The sequence below is a fragment of the Mesoplodon mirus genome (assembly GCF_964341445.2).
Source record: "Mesoplodon mirus genome assembly, chromosome: 14".
NCBI lineage: Eukaryota > Metazoa > Chordata > Mammalia > Artiodactyla > Ziphiidae > Mesoplodon > Mesoplodon mirus.
In genome coordinates, this window is record NC_138990.1 from 37,380,005 (window position 1) to 37,401,174 (window position 21,170).

General features: G+C 39.7%; 1 protein-coding gene across 1 annotated transcript in view; it reads left to right on the forward strand.

Moving 5' to 3' along the window:
- The first annotated feature begins 1,358 nt into the window (after positions 1-1,358).
- Positions 1,359-21,170, forward strand: part of VSNL1 (visinin like 1) — a 97,926-nt gene continuing 78,114 nt past the window's right edge. Inside the window, exon 1 of the mRNA XM_082642613.1 lies at positions 1,359-1,474. The gene's annotated coding sequence lies outside the window, so the exon portion shown is untranslated. The remainder of the gene's footprint in view (positions 1,475-21,170) is intronic.

The window sequence follows — 21,170 nt, forward strand, 5'->3', positions numbered from 1 at the left end:
GAATTTCCCTCTCTTGAAAATTCGCACCTGAATGTAAACCTCAACAGGGATTTTGTTCGCTGCCTTTATCCCCAAGGCATTGAAAAGTGCCTAAAGTCAGTAGGCAGGTGGTCAATGAATAATTGTTGAAATAAGCGAATGTACAAACAACACACCTGAGGAAACTGATCAGGTTGGGAACATGTAAGAATTCTTGCTTTCCTGGTAGGCAAGCCACCAAACATTTACTGGGCACTACTCCTTGCCAGGTCTTCCAGGCTTTGGCTAGGACAGTCAGGCTCCGGGGAGGGCTGGCAAATGCACGTGTCCTTCAAGGACACAGAAAGGGGCTTTATAAAATGGCTTAGTCCAATCCCTCAACCCTGGATTCCGAGGAAGTTTCATTCCCTCCCCTTCACTATCCCCTCCCCAGCCCCACCCAAAGCACCTTCAGTAAAATATATTTAGTGCATAAACAAGGCGCTTATTATTAAACGTTGGTTGATGATTAGCATGATTTGCCCAAGGTCACCCAGGACAAGAACCTTCAGAGCCAGCTCCCTTCAACACACATTTCTCCAACGCCGTTCTGGACCAGGACCCTCCTAAGTAGTGGGGTACTAGAAGGCCTGGCTCCCTGTACTCCCAGTATAAGACCCTCGGAAGAAATGGCCCGCACAAAGTGCCCACCATAAGAGTTTCCTCGACAGTGAGCCGGGAAGACGCGCTCACAGCTTGCTGGGAACTCTTCCTTCAGAGAAAGGAATTTCTGCAGTTTTCTCCTTCACCTTGCAGCCCGACAAAGAGTGGGCCGGGGGCCCTCTAGGCATGAGGGTGGCGGGAAAAGCAGGCTCCACGTGTCCCAGCTCTGGCCTCAGACTTCACCACCAGACGGGGTAACCGCGGGGCGTGGTGAGCCCAGCCCGCTCTGCCAGTCCAGGTGAAGGTTGCTCGAGTGGCCAGGCTCCCTTTTCTTAGCTACTTTCCTTCTGAGTTTCTGCTAAAACCTGGAGACATGGAATCCACTCTCGGAAACTCCGAGCCCCTCCAACTGAGCATGCGCCAATGCCTGACTGCTTTTGGTCACGGCGCCAGATCTCTCCGAGCTGGGCTGCGGAGCCCGGAGGAGGAGGGAGGAGAGAGGGGGGAGGAGGGAGGAGGGAGGGGGGAGGAGGGGAAAGGGGAGGGGGTGCCTGGAGAGGCGGCGGCTCCGGCGCCTGCGCATCCGGCTCCAGGGACCCTAGGTTTTCTATGGGATTCCCAATCTGCACCAGAGACTTACCGGAGCGTGCTGCAGCGACTGCTGGGCTTGCAAGGCGCGACCCAAAAGGAATTTAAGCAGTCTAGAGCTCCACAGAAAAAAAGAGCGTGAGAGAACCATACACGGAGACGGCTTAACCGTTTATCCGAATTAAATATATGTACATATATTTATTTACAAAGAACTGTTGAGTTTTATCATTTTCGCTAAGTGGCCGTGGGCAGCGCTATAACAGTAAGTGGAAAATACGATCTTCGTGGCATTTCTGCATGTGTAGTGCAGCCAGTTGTCTGGGAGATGCTTTGACTACTTTGCTTTGCATAGATACATCTAAATGCACGGTGACAATTGCTTTGGTTAATGCTGGTGATATGAACGTACTGTTAGTCCATGAGAGACCTTTTGGAATAACGGGGGGCGGGGGAAGGGGGAATGTTTATATGCAGCGTGTTTGGGGGATTGTCTTAGGCTGGATTTAAGATAGGTGAAACAGCGGCGCTTTTTAAGTTTGTCTCTAGGTAGGCAGATTTCCTTACACAGATTTAAGTAGCTAATTGACCGACTGTGAAGTTTTCCGGTTGCTGATAAAACTCTTGAGCGGTTGCAGTCAAGTACCAACCTGTCATCCGTGGGGCTGGTGCACCATTTTTCTCACCGTGGAAGAGCAGCGAACGTGTTTGCTAAGTAAAACTGAGTGGACGAGATGGTGTGGAAACCAGGGTTGGTTTCCAAGTGGAATGTTCGTGTTTAGAACCACAGAGCTAGGCGCTAGAAGCACATTTCTCTGTTAGTATTTAGAAGTGAGTAGGTAATTTTTCGGGTTTGATTTTTCATCACGATGGTGAATGGGCAAAAAAAGGAAAGATGTTCAACCGCCCTGTCAGCCCGGTCTATTCTGAACAGAGTCTGAGACTCAGAGCCTCTGAATGGGGATTGTCAGACCCAAACTAGTTACCTGCCTTTGCATCCTGTATTCGCATTCCGGAATGCAGGGTTGAAAAATGTAAACCCAGATGTTTTACCTTTAGTAGTGTTTCTTTAAAGGAGAAAAGGTCGTGCTGTGTTTTGAGTTAAAATGGGTTCTTCCTTGCCCAGAAACGGAAGAAGGGTCTTTGCAAGGTCAAACCCCCGTGGAAATCAGGGACTCTGGTGAATTGGGGGAGGGGGCAGGAAATGGTGACGCGCCCTGGGGGTGCTCAGCACTGCACGATCAGTGCCCTGTGAGATGTCAGAGTGGGAATCCATTTTTCTAGAGTTGCCCTCCTGGCCATATTTTGGAGACTGAAATGAAATGGAAATGCTAGTGGGTGTAGTAAAAACAAGTGTATACTCTCTGTGTGTCATAGCCCACTTGGAGACAGGAGGAGCAAGGGAGCTGTGTTTCTACCTATTAATTTTTTCAATTGAAAGGGGTCTCACGTTGAGACAAATTAAAAATGAAACTCCTGGGAAGACGCATTTTATCCTCACAGCCATTTAAACTGCCTACATATGTGTGTTGTGGCTGGTGAGGGGGGAGGGGCGTCCTGCTTCATTGAACACCTCACTCATGAGTATACGGTCATTAAACTTGGGTGTTAATAACCCCAGAAAATGCTGCACTGAAGCAGGCTGGCAGAAGGGCATGAGGCAGGCAGACGAGAAGAGCATGACCAGTGTGTGATGGATTTCCATGGAAAAAGTAGATCCAATTTCTGGGATGAAATGAAATAAATTTTGCCCCGAATAGGATAGATCATTATAGGACTTTTGGCTCTTTAGTCAGTCTGACTATCTGGAACCCTCTGAAGGAATTTATAATTTATTTAAATGGATGCAATTTGAAATAGAAAATTCGAGAATATCCTCTCCTTGGAAACCCAAAGTGTAAATCATACTGCCTTCTCGGTCCCTCCCTTCTTTACTCCAGGGAAGGAGGACCAATCATTTGTCATAATTGAGCCATACCCCTCATCAGCCCTGAAAGTTGGAATCAGCTCCCTGAATGGTGCAGGTGTTGAACTGCATTGATGAATGGGTGGTGGAGAAAGAAGGGGAAACCTGGTGTGAAAGCTCATAGATGTTTGCTCTCAGATACCCTGCTTCATAGGCTGACAGTTATAGAGGAAGACATTGGGCAGAGACCTTCGAAAGCATCTAGTCCAAACCCGTTGTTTTACGGATGAGAAAACTGAGGCTCAGAGCCATGGAGCTAGGAGAAAGTCAATTAACTGCTAGTCTATGGAATAAAGAATTAAAAAGTACTGTTGAGTGGAAGTGTTCCCTTCTCTCTGCACTTACAGCGTCCTCAATGACATAAATAATTGCCTGCTCCCCAGCACATCTTTCGAGAGAGAGTCCCAGGGTTCCTTTTCATACCGTTGCATCTCCCTTCTCTGCCTTTTTCTTTTTTTTTTTTTGTAAGGTCTCCATCTCTTTTTTCTATTGTCCCTCACTTCTGATATACCCACCTCATTAGATGTGTACTCTGGTCTTCCTAGCTTCTCAGTCCATTTCTTTAGAATCCTTCAAGTTTTGGGAGAGAACTGGCAAACCGGTTGGAATCTTCAGCTCCTGTCTGAAAACTGTCCAGGCCCATCTGTATCCCCTCTCTGCTCTATTCCCCAGAATCCTTTAAGGAATCCAGCCTTCTGAGACACTGCAGGTGCCTTCCCTCTTTTCTACCTGTTTCACCTCCTCCAGCGCTGCTGCAGCTACAGGCACTGGGACCTAGTGGAGCGAGGAAGCTGCAGTGTAAACACACAGCAGGCTCTGCCAGCTCTCCTTTGGCTCCTAGAAGGCAGAACCCAAATCCAAGCTGCCTGTCTCCAGCCTTCATGGAAATCCTCCAGATGAAGCCACCTGCAGAGAAAGGGGCGGGGGGCTGGGCGGGAAGACTGAAGGAAGACGCCTGAATCATTCTACGTGAAGCAGGCGCTATAGAGGAGAGCAGTGCAGCTTTTTAAAACCTTTAGAGCTTTTAAAGTGCCGTCTTGCTGGACAGGGACTGCAAAGCAGGCAATAATACCTGCCTAATTGGCCCTTCTCTTTCCTTCTTTCTTTCCTCCTTTCTGTTCATTTGCTTTCTCTATTTCTCCCTCATTTTCTCCCTTCCATAAAAATTTCCTGAGTGCCTGTGCAATAAAGCTCTAGTCCTTTTAAAGATAATCCAGGCATTCCTGTCCCTTCTCGCAGGCACTCAGAAACTGAGACTGAAACTATCACAAATGTCTCCTTTGGGGAAATGCCAGGAATTCTTACCTGAAAAAGCGGAGACATTAGTGGAGGCTTGAGAAAGACAAAGTCTGCGTCTCTTCCTCGTTTGAGAGATAAGCTAAATACACTTGGAAATTGTTGAGGAAGCTAAGGAAGCAAGGTGGTGAGTTTCTCAACACATTCCCCAATCAACAATTTAATTTAACCACTTCCCTCATGGTAAACCTTTACTGAATTGGGATGAGCTCTGTCCCATAGAGTCTGTCCCTGACAAATGCTCTTGGGTCAGATGTCACCTGGTCTTGCTATCCTGTTCTGAAAACAGGCATGTCCAAGCTATTGTGAACACCACATAGCTTCTGCAGATATCAGAAACTTGTAGCTGCTAAGCGTCCGGCTTTGATTTGCTCTGCCGTGAGTCTCATTCTGTAATAGGATAGCATGGTTAGAAATGTTGTCCTGGGCAAGCTGTAGCTTTTCTATTTGGGTTGCATATAGGTATGGAGTCCAAACATTGCTGAGGAGCTCCCTGTGGCATTTCATAGAATGACAGCTTAATATCAATATGAAATGTGTGGTTTCCTAATTCGCAAGGGCCAAATATATTTAATGTCGTTCTAAACATCTTTTTCTTTGTATGGAGTAATTTTTATGCTCCTACGATTAGTGATTATTTAGGAAGACAGGAAGGTTCTTCTTATTGAGGGATCACATTCAGTTAATCTAAGGTTGAAACTGACAATGTCCATCTCAGTTGCATTTAGTAGATATAAATATATTAATTTTCTAAAGTATCAAATGGTGCAGAGATAAATTAATAAATGAGTGATATTTCTACTATCCCAGTGGTTAATTCACATAATTTATAGAGTATATGAACTGGATGGGATACATATAAGTTACCTAATCCATCCCTTCAGCATGTAAAAAATATAGTAGAGTAAGGAACATTTTTATCTTAAAGACATATCTGCAAAGCGAAAGCACATTTCACAAGGGCAGAGATTTTAATGATCTTTTTCATATTTCCACAATATCTATACAATGTCTTTTATAGTAGATACTCTGTAATATTTCTCAATTAAATATTTGTTCTCCTAAGAATCAGTTACATGTAACTTGTTAATTATGTCAAGAAATTAAATCATTTATACTAAAAGCATGCACAGAATTAGAATTGCTTTAAATATCTTTATGTTACTAAAAGGAAAATCTAGACTAAAAGTTATTTTATAATTTACTTTCAGTAAAGACGTAAAAGCACTATATTAATACCTTTAAGCATGCTTTTTAATCCACTTACAGAGTATACTCCCTTTTATTTCTTAATAAGTAAAAATGTATATTATTTTTACCTGTCTATAAGAATTGATATCAATATGTAAATCTAGACTATGGTAGTAGATATGTGTACCAATTACTTAGATCATGGGTCTCATGAGCTATGGAATTATTTTAACGTGTTCACACTGTGAAGGGACCATAACACTGGATTTCTCATTTACAGTTTGTTTCTAAAGACGGCCTATGCTCTTTTAAGTGATCAAAATAGTTTGAGTTACTTCCAGCTTCATTCATTGAGAACTCCACAAATGGGATCTTGGGGGTGCTTTAGAAACTGCTTAATGAATGAAACAGAAATGGAATAGCAAGTTACTGAAGAATCCTCAAAGAGGTTTGACACTTTAATAATAATGTGTCTGTGAATACATAAAGAGATGTTCTATACCCTTATCAGCTAACTTAAAGCATGCAAGTCAGATAATTTGTCCATGATTCTTTTGTTTTCTCTGGATTTCTCCACTGCCTTCCTTTACTGCAGTTCTAACACAGATGACCTGCTGTGTAGCCATCATTTGTTTTTTTGGTTTTTTTTTAAGACAATGCACCGCATTTCTAACTATTTGTTGTATTATTTTCAGGTGAACAACCTATTTCCTTTTGTTCTAAATTACAATTAAGACTTGGAGTACTCTCATTCACCAAGTGGCTTTCAAGCTCAATATATCTAATGCAATAATTGCTGAACTTTTTATAGAAAGAAGGACTCTCTTAATTGAAAAGATTTCATTTTTTTGAAGTATTGCTCATAAAAGGCAAAGTGTTAACAAATCAGTTAAATTTACTTGCAATTATTATAGATCTATAGAATGAATACTATTTTTCTTTATTCTTGCTCGAATAGGGATTTTTCTGAAAAAGAAATCTGTCACTTTAAGTGTATTTTTTTTCTCCTTTCTTTGGATCTTGTTTATTATCTCTTGGGCTCTGAAACTTTTGAAGAGCTGAATGTAAATAGATTTTTTGCAAATTATTAACATGTTAAATGTGCTTTGTAGCCTCGGTAAATTTTTTCCAATGTTAACAACTAGATACTAATATTTCTGTTGTTTCATACTTTAGAATGTTTATTGCATTTGAAGGCTTCTTAGAATAGTAGATTCTGGTGCTGCTGGAGTCTGGTGTTTTACATTTTGTCTTGGCTTTATTAATTTGTGATTAGCATGTTTATTTCTGATTTCCTGAAACCCAATCTTAAATTGAGTGAAATTTCCCATTGGAGGCCCATTAAGCATTATCAATAAAGTTGACATGTTTACTAATGTAATATTTTATTTTTAATGTATGAAATAGTGTTGTACAAGTCTGATTTTCAATTAGCAACTTCTGGAATTCTTTGGCTTTTGACGTGATGAGTTAATGAAAGACTATCAATTTTGTTTATTCCAGAAGTTCAAGTGTTTCTTAAATTTATACATAAGGTGCTTGGTGTTTGCTTTCTTACTCATATGGGAAATTTTATGAAAAATAAAAAAGAAATTGTGAAATAAGTTTAAATTCTAAACAAAATTGTTAGTTTTTCTTTTAAATGTTTATAAAGGTATTTATTCCTCAGAGTGAGGTGAAAACCATCCATTCAGTCTTCCCCCATTTTTAGTTAGTAAATGGAAAAATTCCTCAACCCTCACGAGGGTTTCAGTTGACTCAAAAGAAACTACAGGAGGAAATGTAAAACAAGAGTTTTCAAGCTAGATACATTTAGATAAAAATCCCCAGTTCCACAGTTTATTAGTTCTGTGACCTTGAATACATTGTTTAACCTCTTAGCCTCAGTTTCCATTTAAAATAGTAATTCACAGGATTCTTGAACAGAGAACAGAAGACTATGTATTAAAGGATATAATATAATGCCTCATTTTTGAAAGTGTGCAATTAATGATAGTCATTGTCATCACTATCATTCCTTTCATCAGAAATCAATGGTTCATAAACCACTTTAGTCTCTGAGCTGTAGTAATTCCACTCATAATGGAACCTCTGAATAAGGAATTGAGCTATGACCAGTGAACAGTTAACAGTGCTTAACCTACCTTGTAAAACAAATATCTATTAAGTAAGTGTGCCAAGCACTGTGTAGTCACTGTGGAATCAGCATTAAATAAAATACAATGTCAGCCTTCAAGGAATTTATTCCTAATGAGGAAGATAAGTACAGTTCAGTACGTCAAGTGAAATAAAAATGTGGTATAGATGCATAGAGGAAAAAATTTCTAGAAGAAGTACCTACACTGAGACCTCAAACTTCCCATTTCTCATTCTTTCTTTAAATGCATCCGATTTCCATTATACCTTTTCTTTACCATCATCTCCCTACCATATAATACCAGCATATAATTAGCCACAACAGAATATGGAACTAAGAGGACTTTTTTTTTTTTTTTCGGTACGCGGGCCTCACACCCCTGTGGGGCCCCTCCCGCCACGGAGCACAGGCTCTGGAGGCGCAGGCTCAGCGGCCATGGCTCACGGACCCAGCTGCTCCGCGGCATGTGGGATCTTCCCGGACCAGGGCACGAACCCGTGTCCCCTGAATCGGCAGGCGGACTCTCAACCACTGCGCCACCAGGGAAGCCCCTAAGAGGACATTTTTAAGCTTGTTTCCTTATTGAATACATTTTAAGGTCATCTATTAATTATTTTCCAATGTAGCTAAATAATGTGGCCCTTGCCTCCCACCCAAGCCTCCAGTGGGTCACTGAAACTCAGTGAAAATATTTCAAGAGCCTTGCCTTTGGTTTAAATATTATACGATGATACTTCTATCCTTTAATACCTTCCAAAAAAGAGATTTCTGTCTGATACTCTCTGCTCACCTCCCTTATTACTCCAACTAATTTCATGACTAATCTTTCAAATGTATCTGTGGGAGGACTCATATGATCATACAATCTACTCCTTCATTTTTTTCTCCTAGGGCTTTTATGATAAGGAAAATACACCTCCTAATACCTCCCTTTTTCCCACTGAACTGAAAACGTGTTTCCAAACCCTATACACATACACACACACACAAATCCAAAATGGCCTTACTGTCTTTAGGTCTTCTAAGAGCCTTTTCACTTCTCCTCAGCTTTTTCCTCCCTTCTCCCCCTATTTCCTGCCCCACTTACTAAGGAATTTCAAGTATATTTCTTATCTGGAGTTAAAAAGGAGCATCCTTTTCTCCTTTTGAAGTCTACAAAAGTTGCACCTAAATTCGGAGGCTATTTTGTATAGTAGGAGTATTGGATGATTCACAGAATTGGGTAGGACTTTTTTTTTTTTTTTTTTTTTTTTTTTTTTTTGCGGTATGCGGGCCTCTCACTGCTGTGGCCTCTCCCGTTGCGGAGCACAGGCTCCGGATGCGCAGGCCCAGCGGCCATGGCTCACGGGCCCAGCCGCTCCGCGGCATATGGGATCCTCCCAGACCCAGGGCACGAACCCGTATCCCCTGCATCGGCAGGCGGACTCTCAACCACTGCGCCACCAGGGAGGCCCTGGGTAGGACTTTTGATTCTAATTAATTTGGGGGGCTTGTGAAATGGGATCATATATTTACCTTATAGGAATCTTAATATACATATATATATATATATATATATATATATATGATGTCCTCAAGATATATATATATATATATATATATATATATATATATATATATGTATATCCGTACCACCTAAAAGAGCTTAGTGCATAGTAAATAATTCTTCCTCCCCCTTCGGACCTCTACCTTCCCTCCTGCATTTCACCATTTCTCCTAGCAGGACACTTAGGTGTTCTGCTCTTTCCAGGTAGATTTGTCCTAATTTGCTGGTGGTTAAATAATAGCTAATATACACATATCCCAGGTAGCATGGTGAGTGTGGTCCTAGAGAATGTATACTGACTGAATCAACGCCTTAGCATAGACCCGTGTTCCTGCATCTGTTTGGAAAAGTTCCCCATTCATTTAAGACATGCCTCCTACTAAAGTTCCCAAAGCTTCTTCAGTTAATGAACTTGTTCAGTTAATGAACAATCCATCCCCATCCAGTGATTTATAATGCTCTTCATAAATTATGTTGGAGGATATCTGCTAACCTTTAATTATCTTCCAACCTTTATCCTCTCCTTCCTTTACCTTTTCTGAGGTGCCCTGAGTGTGTTTGAAACATTCTGATGACATCCTTACTTCACTTCTTTGTGTCAGGTCTAGCATTATCAAACTTACATATTTTTGGTCCATCAAATGTCCATCAGATAACATCAAATAAATGGAAGAAAGAGAATCCTTAGTGGAGCACACCACATACTACTGCAGAGCATGTTCGAGGCAGGGTTGGCCTCTCAGAGCCTTTGTTTGTTGAGCATTTGTAGAAGTGTGCACTAATGCATGTTGGCCAAGGGCAGAGAACGGCTCTCAAAGCGAGGGTGAGGGAGAGGTGCAGCTACATACAGATACACACCTACCTACCTACATACATACACATATACATGATAGACACACAATAAGCTCAATATACTGTCATAGATTGTTTTACATTTTAAGCAAAATATTTAAGAGCAAATAGCTTTATAACAAATCAGCACTTTTGAGATGGCATTACAAGGAAGCCCTTTTGAAAGTTTTCTCATTCTAGGTGAAGTGGCAGAGTTGAAAGGGAAGGTGGTTTAAATTTGGTGGTAAGGACATTTTAGACTTTGTTTCTTTAAAGAAATATTTCCAAGACACTGATAGTTATTTCCCCTCAAAGAGTTTTGTGGAAATGTTTTTCGAGGAAACTAGTGCTTCCTACACCCCACTCTTAAATATTTTCAGTGCATATTTTCATATTAATAATAAATCTGAGTGGTCCTGTTGTAAAGACCCAGTATCTGCTTACTTTGCTTCACCTTATGTTTCCCAACCTGTTTGTACAGAGAACTTATGTTGAAATATGCTTGTTACCATCTTATTGTAGTTCTGAAGAACCCAGTCAGAAAAGAAGGACAAAAACTGAACTATGTAATAGAAAGTACATTAAGACTAGGAGTCATTAATTGTGTGTTTTAGGCATCACAGCCATGTTTTAGGTATCATAAGTGTGAAGTCCTGGAAAAGTTACTTTACTTTTCTGAGTTTTAGTTTTGTCATGTGAAAATAGATATGAGATTGCCTACCCTCTCTAGTTAGGAGTTATTGTGAGATTGATATGACTTTGAACTTACTCTGTAGATTGTATAGTGCCATGTAATGGTAAGAAATTTATAATTATTATTCAACTTTAGAATTTAAGAATCAAAGTACTGATCTTGTGCAAATTATTGCATTGAGGGTATGTCTGCCAAAATAAGTCCCCTGTCCCCTATCCTCCCCCACCTCAGCTCCTAGGATAGAATAACAAATACATGATAACTGTAACCAGGTTTTCACACAGTTAAACTGAAAACGTGATTTCGAAATAAAATAATTCTGGAGGGGAAAACCTAAATTATTTAAGATTTGAGATACATCTATATCTTTTATATTTTTCTCAGGATTTCTCCTGTTGTAGTTGAGCCCATAGCATTTTTCAGTGGAGTAAGCATGTCTCAATTTTCAGAGAGAGTCTAGGGGAAAGAATGGCAGCCATGGCATGCTCATGTGTTTGTTCCAGCAGGGAAGCTTTGGAAATAAGATTTTTATCCTAATGGGGTAAAGAGGTCTATCAGAATAACTGGGCCTTCCATTCCTGGATTCAGCAGGTATATGTAGATCTGAACAATGTAAGAGCAGGGAAAACTGATGGAAGAAACAAAAGAGACCCACACGTGCATATGTCCAAAGGGAATCCATTTTAGACAAGCTCTGTGCCTCTTAGTGCAGTCCAGCAGGGACAATAGCTTCTCCTCAGGGACAATGGAAATCATTTCTCATGAGCTTCCACAGCCCTGATGATAAAATCTGATTCTTTCCTAGGAATCCTTCTCTAGTCATCCTAGCCAAGCGTTATCTCTCAGGCTTCTTATCGCATCTAGACTCATAGTCACTTGTATATGTGCCAGCTGTCCTCTGAAACTGGAAGTTCCTTGAAAGGAGATATGTCTGATAAATTTTTAGGTCCCTTTTAGAGAGGTGTGCCACTGCAGGGCAGTTGAATAGGAGTGGTAGCAAGTCAAGTGTACATTGCCCCATCCATAAGTTGTAAAGTTTGGAAATTTATAATCAGGAGCTATTAAAGAGTTCACAAACACCCAGGATTATGAGAAGCAGCATCTGGGCATCTGACTCACAAAGGGTGTCAATGACCAGGTTACACCAGTACCAGTCAAGTAAGACTTTGCCCATTTCCTATCTAACCTCCTTTTCTTGCCCACCTCCCTAGAGAAGCAGAGCAAATGATGGAGGAGGGAAGCAAGCAGGATAAAGAACAGATTACAATCTCTTCTCCACTGCTTAGTTCAAAATTGAACTGAGAAAGGAGAGATAGGGTTAGATATATAGTGGAAATTTACATTTAAATTAGACTGAAATTTTTAACACCTTAGAAACAACCACTTTTCTGTTACCTGAAAAGATATAGATCAGCCCAAAATATCATCCTGGAAGGGGAGAGTAGAGCGTATTTGAGGCAGTGATGAGAAAATAAAGCTATATAGCTAACCCATTCAATAAACTGGTTATAAAAGGAAGAATACAAAATAGCATATGATTCATTCATAAAACAAGAGGTGTAGGCCAGAATTGCTGGTGTAGGTATTAGAAAGAAGAAACTGGTGTGAACTGGAGTGGCAGAGGAAGGTGGTCTGGATCCAGGTCACCAGTGGTACAGGAGAAACTGGAAAAGAGACATTCTTCCAAAGAGGGGTTCTGTAGATGACCATGTACACAGAGGGCTTATATCATTCATCTTTGGCTCTTAACCAAGATCAGATTCATTTGAATATTGGAAGTTATCTCTAGGCTAAGTCAGGAGAGCAAGGAAATGAAAACAGAGATAACTTATACTTTGTAATAACATTAAATAGTAATGGTGTAAAGCAGGGGTCCCCAACCCTCAGGCCACAGACCGGTGCAGGTCTGTGACCTGTTAGGAACTGGGCCGCACAGCAGGAGGTGAGCAGCGGGTGAGCAAGCGAAGCTCCATCTGTATTTATAGCCTACACTCCCCATCACTCACATTACTGCCTGAGCTCCGCCTCCTGTCAGCATTATGGTGAGTTGTATAATTATTTCATTATATATTACAATGTAATAATAATAGAAATAAAGTGCAAAATAAATGTAATGCACTTGAATCATCCCAAAACCATCCCCACCCCTGGTCCATAGAAAAATTGTCTTCCACAAAACCGGTCCCTGGTGCCAAAAAGATTGGGGACCACTGGTGTAAAGAATTTAGAGTGTATAGGGCACTGTGTTGGATATTTACACACGTCACTTCACTGAATCCACATTACAGCTCTGCAAGGTAAGTGTCTGCAAGGTAAGCTTCATTTTATGACTGAGAAACTGTGTCTCAGAAAGTAATTTGTTCAAGGTCACACAGCTACTATGTGATAAAGGTGTTATTTAAACCCAGGACTCTCTCTACCTTTCTACACAGGCTTTTTTTTCCTCTTTTTAAAAACGTTTGATTATGGAAAGCATACACATTTGAAGAGAATGATGTAATAATGCCCATGTACCCATCACCCAGCTTTAACCATTATTAAAGTCACTTTGCTTCACTTCTGTACCCATTCTTCCCCCTCCAGTGGTTTAGTTTGAACAAATTAAGACACTATATCATTGCATCTATAAATATTTATATATGTATCTATAAGGACTCTTTAACACATGTCCACAATACTGTTATATACCCCGCAAATTATTTAATATCATCAAATATCTAGTCAAAGTTCAAGCTCATAAGTATTGTTATAGTTTTTCTGAATCAGGATCCAAATAAGGTCTACACATCCCAGTTGGCTAGTAGATAACATCCTGTTTTGTATAAGACATTTATATAAGACATGTTTCTCACTAGAGGGAAGTATGGTATGGATAAAAGAGACATGACTTCAAAGATGAGGCTAGTTGCTCTGAACAAGTTATCTAACTTTTGGAGAACAATAATTATATTCCTGAGATTAATTTCAAGGATTAATAACATAATGTCTATGAAAGCACTTAGAACTGTCTCTGGCATATACAAGGATTTTAGTGAATTTTAGTTTCCTTTCTTAAAAGAATTTAAAGGGAAAAAAAAAGGTATACTAGGCCAAAAAGCTTGAGGAAACTTCTTGGAGTACTCTGGCTACTGATCCTTTGAGATCACCCATTTTGTTTCTGGATTGAAATTTGACCACAGTTGTGCCAGAGTGGCTAGTGATTAATAGCTCTGAATCCTCCCCACTGACATGTTCTGTATGGTTTCCCACATCAAAAGGAAGGAAATATGTGACTTTAAAATGATCTCAAGTTCAGAAAAATGATTGTAAGATCTATATTGAATGTAATTTATAACCTGTCTCACAAAATTGTTGTGAAAACCAGAGGTAATACATATTAAATGCCTAGCAGGGGCTTCCCTGGTGGCACAGTGGTTGAGAGTCTGCCTGCCGATGCAGGGGACACGGGTTTGTGCCCTGGTCCGGGAAGATCCCACATGCCGCGGAGTGGCTGGGCCCGTGAGCCATGACCGCTGAGCCTGTGCGTCCAGAGCCTGTGCTCCGCAGTGGGAGAGGCCACAGCAGTGAGAGGCCTGCGTACCGCAAAAAAAAAAAAAAAAAAAAAAAAAAAAGCCTAGGAGAAACCTATCATTTAAGTGATAATCAATTTTTAATAATGAAGTAGTATTTGCTATTCTCAAAGAGCTTTTAATTTAAATTGAGAAATTAAATGAATTCATAATCAGGAAGTATAGAACTAAGTACAACTGACAGGCCACCTCCTGAATTGGGTACATCTAAACCATTTGTGAAGTTAATGGGTACTTTATTCTAGAACATGGATATTTGAACTCAGAACATTGTATTTATAAAGACTCATAGCCCAATGACAGTAACGTAATGTTCTTGGAGTGCTTATGCCTGCTTATTTAGAATATGTAAAGTGAGCAGTTTCTTCTATGTTATGTGGGAAACACTTCCTAAAATGCCAGCCAGAGGTTGCTGGTAAAGAGTACTCAGATTTTCGTAATAGGTCTATAAGGCTATACACCTGTGAAATGAAACTCACTGGGAGGTAATACAATAGAAGGAAGGCTTAAAATTCATACAGCATTCCAGCTAGCTTCTCCAAATTTTTATTTGTTATTGGTTCCTATAGTAGATAATCAAGAATCACGTTATTTCTCTGAATTTGGATCTAACTTGGACACCACTGATTGTTAACATGGTGATTGAGTCTGCCTCATTATAACAGTGAGAATATTCCAGCTTTGTGGTTGTCTAGGATTAGATATGAGTGTAGAATTTTTCTTTGTTAATTAAGTGAAGGAGAGATTGCTTTTTTCTTTCGAAAAACTTTTTAAATCTAATTTTAAAAACTCAGTTGACAAAACTCCAAAAACTAGAACTAAAGAGGGCTGCTGTTGGCATTCCAGGTAATTCATTGAACAAATACAGTACTTCAAGCCCCAACTCTTACATGACAGCTCTTAAGTGAGCTTCACTGAAAGCCGGGAATTTGCTCTTTTTAAGTACTTTTTCTGAATAAAAAGAATAGTATTTACTCATTGTAGAAAAATTAGAAAGCAAAACATAGAAAAAATAAAATCAGAAAACAAAAGAAAAATCAGAGAAAAGAATAAAAATCACCTACAATCTATTATTTATAGGTTATATTGCCCTCCTTTATATTGTTTTCTAATTGAGACTACTCATTTCTTTAAAATTTGTATTCTACTTTTTTTTCTTAACACCACCCTTGCAATTAAAACTCTTCACAAATGTAATTTTGAGACATTACACTCCACCATATGCATAGACAAGGTTTACTTCACTATTCTCTTACTGTTACACATTTTAACTTTTTTTTTTTTTTTTTTTTTTGTGGTATGCGGGCCTCTCACTGTTGTGGCCTCTCCCGTTGTGGAGCACAGGCTCCGGATGCACAGGCTCAGCGGCCATGGCTCATGGGCCCAGCCACTACGCAGCATGCGGGATCTTCCCGGACCGGGGCACGAACGCGCGTCCTCTGCATCGGCAGGCAGACTCCCAACCACTGCGCCACCAGGGAAGCCCCTAACTTTTTAAATATCACTGAATGGAATATCTTTGTGCACAAAGTTCACTGCCATTTTAAGGATGGACTGGACAATGTCCTTGGTGTAGATTTCTGGGCATCACTAACAGAGTGAGTAATTTCTTTGGACCCAGGCTTTGCTGCTTAGTGACAGAGAATGGGATTCTAGAGAAATAGTAGGCCTGAAGAGTCATAACGTTGAGTACTTTGCGGAAAATTCATCAAAACTAGTTTGTAGTTTTCGGAGCCTACTTTATGAGCAGATGGCTGTATTCCTTTCAGAAGCTCTGAAAAGCCTCTTCTGATCAAAACCTACCTGCAATTCCCTGAAACTTCATCACGTCTGTCACTTGGTTTTGGAGCAGGAAACAGGAAAGAGAGCTGAATCTAGGCTGACATCCCAGAACATTATTTTATACAGGTTTTAGTAGCATACTTTGCCTTTATTATCAGATCTGTGCTCTGTCCACTTACTTCACCTTGCTGCTTTTAGTTCACTCTGTTGCTTTTACATGAAGTACCATCTCTGTGTTTCATTGATTCATTCACTCTTTCAACAAATACCTATAGAACATCAACTGTCTGCTTAGTACTAAATATACAGGGTAAACTAAAACAGCCATAATCTCTGCCCTCATGAAGATCAGAGTCTAGTTAGAGAAACAGATATTAAACAACTAATCACAAAATAGCATACAATTGCAAATAAGATTAAGTACCATGGAAGAAAAATACATGATGCTGTAAGAAAATGTAACAGGGAGACCTGTTGTGAGCTGCTTGAAGTAATAGATTCCAGGGAAATCCACTGAGGTCTACATTTCCAACTCACCCTCCTGGGATTGCTACTAAGACATGTTTACCATGGCTGGGTCTTGATAAGGAGACGGCTGCTCCCTTTCTCTTTGAGAAGAGAGGAGTGGGTCTTCTCCCAGCTTTTAGCATCTCCTACTTTATCCATCTCTCACAAGGCCCCAATAATGAGGACAACAGAGCTTTTGTTGACAGCACATCTCCAAGAGAACCATACTCTTTGATGCATAGTTCACTGGGATAGTTTCCAGATAAAGAAATCTGCAAGCACCTGTGTGTCAGGTACTCTTCCCAAACCCTTGGTTGTTTTCATGTGATATAGACATGTGGGTGGAGACAGATAATTGGTAGTCTGATAAGAACAATCATAAGAGAAGCAGCGTGTGTGGTGGGAGCACTTCTGGGGCACGCAGACCCAAACCTCCATAGGATAAGGGTTGGAGGTGGGATAATTTCAGGGATGCCAAGATTAGGAATTAGGAAGACAATGGGAAAGAGGAGTAAGGATACTATTATTGACAGGGGAGCAGGAACCAAAATAAAGTATACGATAACTGTAAGAAAATACTTTCAAATGCGTGTGTCTGACATAATGTGTTAAAGGGTGATAGAATCTTGATCAAATGTAATGGGGAGCAATGTGGATTTTGTAATCAGGCTCTATCACAAAATATTCCGAATGATGTGAATCGTTTTATCTTGAAACTTAGAAAATGATACCTATGGGACAGGATTATCATGGTAATTAAATTGTAAATATTGCCACATAAGTATATTTGATACCTGGACTTTAGAGGTAGTAGTAGTGATGATTCTAATGATAAGATCAATAATACTACACGTGGTTAATTTATATTGACTTCATTACATGCATTTATTTTTCTCATGGTCACAAATCATGCTAAGAATTTTTATTCTGACTATAAAAAAAAGAGGGAATGGAGACTTAGAAACAGTAGGTGACATGCCAACTGTCACATAGCCAATAAGTGGCAACACCAGAAAATCTGACTTTAGAGCCCATTTCTTTCTTTCTTTTTTTTTTTTTTTTTTTTTTTTGCGGTACACGGGTCTCTCACTGTTGTGGCCTCTCCTGTTGCGGAGCACAGGCTCCAGACGCGCAGGCTCAGTGGCCATGGCTCATGGGCCCAGCCGCTCTGCGGCATGTGGGATCTTCCTAGACTGGGGCACGAACCCGTGTCCCCTGCATCGGCAGGCGGACTCTCAGCCACTGCGCCACCAGGGAAGCCCTAGCGCCCATTTCTTAACTGCTGTCCATAGTCTGCCCACAGTAGTCAATTCACAGCTATTATTATCATTATCATTATTTTAAATTTAAAGCTCTCGAGAATATAACCAGAATTCTATTAAACATCTATTATGCTTGTTTTTTTTTTTTTTGAGCAAGAGCTTACAGCCTTGTAATTTACTAACAAACCAGTTAGAATTAGATTCAGCTTAAAATGATAGAAAACCCCAAATAACAATGACTTAATAGGAGAGTTTTTTTCTTACTCATATAAAAGAAATCCAGAGGTAGGCAGTCCAGGGTTGATAGGGGAGCTTCACAAAGTTCTCAGGGACTCAGTCTCCTTCTTCCCTTTACCTCCATGATCCTTAACATGTCACTTCCATCTCATGATCCAGCATGGCTGCAGCCATCACATGTGCTTTCTACCAGTAAGAAGGGGGAAGGGGAGATGAAGGGTGCATCCTTCCCTTTTAAGGATCCTTCCCTAAGTCAGACCTCCTGAAAATTGACGTACATGCCACTGGCCACAATTTAGCCACATTTAGCAAAACACCTGCTATAAATTAGGGGTTTTATTATTAAGGAAGAAGGAAATGGATTTTGAAGGAAACCTGACGCTTCTGCTGTGCTAGTAATAATAAAACTTTTAAGTTATAGTAAATATTTTTATTTTGATTATCAAATTATTTCTTTAAATGTAATATGAAAAAATCAGCACACAAAAAAACAGTGTTTTAAATGCACATCTAAAATTCTAATTAAGAACGTCTTTTATAAAAAACATTGTCCCAGAGGTCATAAAATCTTGGTATTCATGCCTGAGCTTTGCTTCTAGCTTTTTGTCTTGGTCAAATCACTTTCCCTTGCTGGGCTTTAGTTTCATATGTAGAATGAGTAGGGTTAAACTAAGATATCTCTAAGTTCGTTCCATCTCTGCCTACTTTTACCAAATGTAATAGGTAAATCTCATACGTTTTCTTACTAGAATTTTAAAGTAGTATAAGTGTTATAGGGCAAAAATCTCACAATGAGCCACTTTTCTCAGGAATAGATACAGATTTATCTCTGTACATTTATACCTTGCCTTCTCTGAGAAAAATTAAAGACTTCTATTGTTCTTTACTTGTGCAAAAGAAATATGATTACAAAATGAAATAAGCAGAATAGACACTGAGAAAGAGATTAAGCTATCATTTTTTTTTGCTGAGCATATTTAGAGAAAATCCAAAGTTTCAAGTATAAACAAATATTAATAAATATTTTAAAAGGAGGCTGGATGCAAGATAAGTTACAAAAACAAATAGCCTTTTCTTTTGGTCTATCAAAAAAGCTTTCAGAAATGAAAATTGGAAAAATATTCTATGCACAATAGCAAGGAAGATGACAAAATATTTAGGATTAAAAATTATAAGAAAGGCTAAGTGCCTTATGGATGATAACTATCTGAAACAAATCCGTTTTCAATAGATTTCTTAAGTTGCCTCTTTGGGACTTGAAAATTTCTTCTGTGAGAGTACGACAGTTCATCCAGTTCAGTAGACATTAATTGATAAATCCAGTTTAACAGGTTTTAATTGAGGGCTTATGTGTGAAGCCCTGTAATGGAAAAAATTAGAAGCGGAAAAAAAAAGGACTCTTTCATGGAGCTTATGGTAGGGAAAACACAATAAACAGATGATTAAGAATTGATCAGTGGGAAAAAAGGAGGAAGATTATGCTCTGGTGGGCATGTATAACAAAGAGACTAACCTAATCTAAGGGATTCAGGACAGAGACAAAGTGAGACTTATGCTGAGGTCCAAAGTAAGAATGGGAGTCAGCCAGGTGAAGGAGGTACAGAAAGAGTGCTCCCAACACAGGGAATAGCAGGTGCAAAGAGCTGGATTTGACATTGAACCTGGTGAGAAACTGGAGCTTAAAAAGGAACTTGGAAGAGTGGCATTAGATGAGGCTGAAGAGTTAGGTAGCAAGCAGCCGGGTTTCATATTGCGATGAATCTTATAAGGAGTGTTAAGGGTTTTTTAAACTGTGTTCTAAGAGGAATAAGAAGCTATGGAATGTTTTAAAAAGGAAGTGACTTGATCAGACTTGCATTTTCAAAAGATCCTTCTGGCGAATGAATTAGGGAGGAAGTAGATGGAAACAAACCAGTTTGGAGACAGTCATAATTGTCCACATGAGAAGTGATATTGGCTTGGGCTGAAGTGGTACAGCACAGATTCAGAGACTTGTACAAATTTGGGTGATATTTAGGAGGTAGATCATACAGGAGCGTGACTGTATTTGTGAAAAGAGGAAAGAAGATACTGTGTTTGTGGGCGGATTGATGGTGGTATAATTCTTCAGATATATCTATTTTTTTGATAACCAATGTCAAGTATCTATTTTTTGGTGACTCTTAACAATACAGCCCAGCAGTTAATAGAGAAACTGACACTCCCTTTATGTTGTTCTAAATAGGTATACTCATCAGAGTAAAAAATGTGACTCACACCAAATGCTCTAACCCAGCCAGCAGGGTCTGCAATACTCCCAGCCTTCAGAATTAATATTCTATTCTGTTGAGGATAAATTCAAACCTACTGAGGTTTCCTCAGACCTACAGTTTGTGTCAGGTGTTCCCAATTTTTCCAGCGCTCTTTTATACCTCTAGGACTTCTTTATAATGCCAACGCTTTTTCAAGCTTCCAAGGTTAGTAATTGTGATTTCATTATTAGTTGATTGAAAGAACACAGAGTGACAAATAGCTACTATAAATTCAGTAATGCTTAAAATTTATACATTATTAACAGCAGTAGTGCTGACATATATTTGAAAAATAATGCAATGGGATGTGAAAGACACACTCTTCCATTTCCAAGGCTTAGGTTTCATATGTATTCACAGACCCTGTGCAATAATTTAGTGGATTTTCCTACTTCCACACTTTACCCAGAGATCCACAGACCAAATTTTATCTTTCAGATGATCATAAATGTTTTTGTTTCAAATAAGAAGCAAAGGTCCTGTTAACATGATCTCTTTAAGAACTGCACATTCTTTAGAAATCAAAGAATAAATTGTTGCTCCCTCATGATGGCATTTAGACAGGGCCATGAGATTACATAAGCAGGTATTGTTTCTGCTCCGGCATAAAAGAACCTAGAGTTTAGAACCTGGAGTTCCTCCCCAGTCAGGG